Genomic DNA, 2,695 nt, shown 5'->3' on the forward strand with positions numbered 1-2,695 from the left:
CTCTCTCTCTCTCTCTCTCTCTCTCTCTCTCTCTCTCTCTCTCTCCTTCTCCCCTCCCCGGGCCGTCTTTCTCCCTCCTCCCTCTGCTTTTCTTAACCGGTACCTTTTCTTCTCCTGCATGCAATTCATTCCTTTGACCTACAATGCCACTTACTTCACGTGTTCTCTCTCTCTCTCTCTCTCTCTCTCTCTCTCTCTCCTCTCTCTCTCTCTCTCTCTCTCTCTCTCTCTCTCTCTCTCTCTGAAGCACTCGAGTTAGTATGCAAATCTCTTCGTGACAAGCAAAAGCGGAGAGCCAAAAAAGGGACGCTCAAGAAGGGAAACATCTCGGCGCGCGGCTCGCAAGGGGAAAGATAATAACGCACTTCTTCAGGTAGCATTGTCGTAAAAGAGAAATTTTTCCCCCTTGGGTCTTCATTAATTTCTAAGCAGCTTTTGGCCCTTTTTTTTTTCCTCCCTCTCTCTCTCTCTCTCTCTCTCTCTCTCTCTCTCTCTCTCTCTCTCTCTCTCTCTCTCTCTCTCTCTCTCTCTCCCCCTCTCTCTCTCTCTCTCTCTCTCTTAAATTCTTTTCCGTGTCTCCCTCAGGCTTTTGGAGGCTCCCCAGTATCCTTTCTCCTCTTCTTCTCTTTTCGCCTTCTTCTCTTCTCAAAGTCCCGGAAAGAAGTAAACGCGAAAAATTTAACAAGGGAAAGTAAATGGAGGTTTAGGAAAATTTATATGAATTGGGGTAGGTAAAAATGCTTGACTTTTTTTCCTCAGGTGTTTGTTTTCAAAGGTGAATTAAGTAAATGAGTAAAGGACGAAAAATGTATCAAGGGAAAGTGACGAGGGGAAGAAGAATCTGTGATAAGAATTGAAGATGAAACTTTTTTTTTCCTTTGATCTTTGAGTGTTTGCTTTCAGAGGTGAATGAAATTAATAAATGAAGGAAGATATTATGAACTTTATGACAAAAATATAAAAAAAAAAGCAAGATTAGAAATAATGTCGATAAGAACTAGTGACAAGAAATCTTTTCCCTTTGTTGTATTAATGTTTGTTCAATGAAATTAATAAACTAAATAAAAAAAAATAAAAAAAATGAAACAAGGAAAATAAAAAAGTAAACAAAAGTATGGAGATAAGAATTAGTGATTAGTTTCTCTTCTTTTCGCTTCTCAGATCTTCGCCTTCAAAACAGAATTAAACAATAAAAAAAAAAAAAAAAAGAGAAGAGTAAAGGGTTAAAAGTGACAAATTACAGACAAGAATCTTTTCCTTTTGTTCATGAGAGTAAAATTATTCTTGTATGTCATTGCTATTTTTTTTTCTTCTTTTTTTCGTGACTTTTTTTTCTTTCTTATCACGAATTTTTGGAATCACGCGAACCAGACAATTTTTTACAACTACAGGTTCTCTCTCTCTCTCTCTCTCTCTCTCTCTCTCTCTCTCTCTCTCTCTCTCTCTCTCTCTCTCTCTCTCTCTCTCTCTCTCTCTCTCTCTCCCCCCAAAACTTCCTATTTTTGTCTTCATCCTTATTCCTTTTTTATCTTTCCTAACTTCATTTCCCCCCCCACTCCCTCTCCTGTCATTCCCCCCCCCTTCCTCCTCTTCCTCCTCCTCTAGCTCCTCTGCTAAGGTTTACTCACAAAAGGCGAGGCAGGTGGGGAAGGAAGGGAAGGAGTGAAGGAGAAAAGAGGAAAGGAAAGAAGAAATGAGGGAAAGAGGAGGGTAAGAGAAGCAAGAGACTAACGAAGGTAAAAAATCAGGAAGGAAATAAGTGAAGGAAAGAATGTACAACGAAGAACAAAAAATAAGAGAAGAGAAGAATATAAGGAAGGGGTGATAAAGGAAGAAATTAAAGAAGGAACAAGAAAAAAAGAAGATAGAGGAAATAGAAGAGGGTGGGAAGGAAAGAGAAAGAAATTGTGGTTTGATGGGAAAGCGTGTGTGTGTGTGTGTGTGTGTGTGTGTGTGTGTGTGTGTGTGTGTGTGTGTGTGTGTGTGTGTGTGTGTGTGTGGGTGTGAGAGAGCATGGGTCTTCCGTCTCAGTTACTTAAATCCGAGAATATCCACTGTGTACATACAACCATACATAATACTATAGGAAATACAGAGGAAGAAAAAAATAAATGAAATAAAGTATAAAGACTAAGTTATTTTGCCATGAGAACACCGTTTGTAATTGTACAGTTTAGTGCCAAAGAATTTAATACATATATATATAGTTTTTAATAAAATGACAAATGATGTGAGTGTTTTATTCTGACATCCCATTATAAAAAAATAAATAAATAAAATAACTGATAAAATAAAAGATCAAGATGTGGAATATAAATGCTAGTACTAATAATAATCTACTACAGCTACTACTACTACTACTACTACTACTACTACTACTACTACTACTAGTAATAATAATAATACTAATAATAATAATAATAATAATAATAATAATAATAATAATAATAATAATAATCAATGTACTGGGAAGAACAAGAACAAGAACATGAAGAAGAAGATCAAGAACAAGGACAAAATGATAATGATTATAATGATGAAAAAACAAAGAAAAAGATAAAAATGAAGATAAAAAAAAAAAAACAAATAGATAAACTGATACACATTAATAAACAGACAGAAAGAAAATTAACCTAAGCATATAACACACCTCATAAATTACTTGGGCAATTACATAAGAAAACTCTCTCTCTCT

At 35.9% G+C, this 2,695-nt stretch overlaps 1 protein-coding gene across 1 annotated transcript in view; it reads left to right on the forward strand.

The window, feature by feature from the left end:
* Positions 1-2,230, forward strand: part of LOC135112433 (chondroitin sulfate proteoglycan 4-like) — a 72,893-nt gene extending 70,663 nt beyond the window's left edge. Inside the window, exon 20 of the mRNA XM_064026895.1 lies at positions 1-2,230. This exon is cut by the window's left edge and continues 5,683 nt beyond it. The gene's annotated coding sequence lies outside the window, so the exon portion shown is untranslated.
* The last annotated feature ends 465 nt before the right edge of the window (positions 2,231-2,695 follow it).

Source organism: Scylla paramamosain, chromosome 23 (genome assembly GCF_035594125.1).
Source record: "Scylla paramamosain isolate STU-SP2022 chromosome 23, ASM3559412v1, whole genome shotgun sequence".
In the NCBI taxonomy this organism is placed as follows: Eukaryota; Metazoa; Arthropoda; class Malacostraca; order Decapoda; family Portunidae; genus Scylla; species Scylla paramamosain.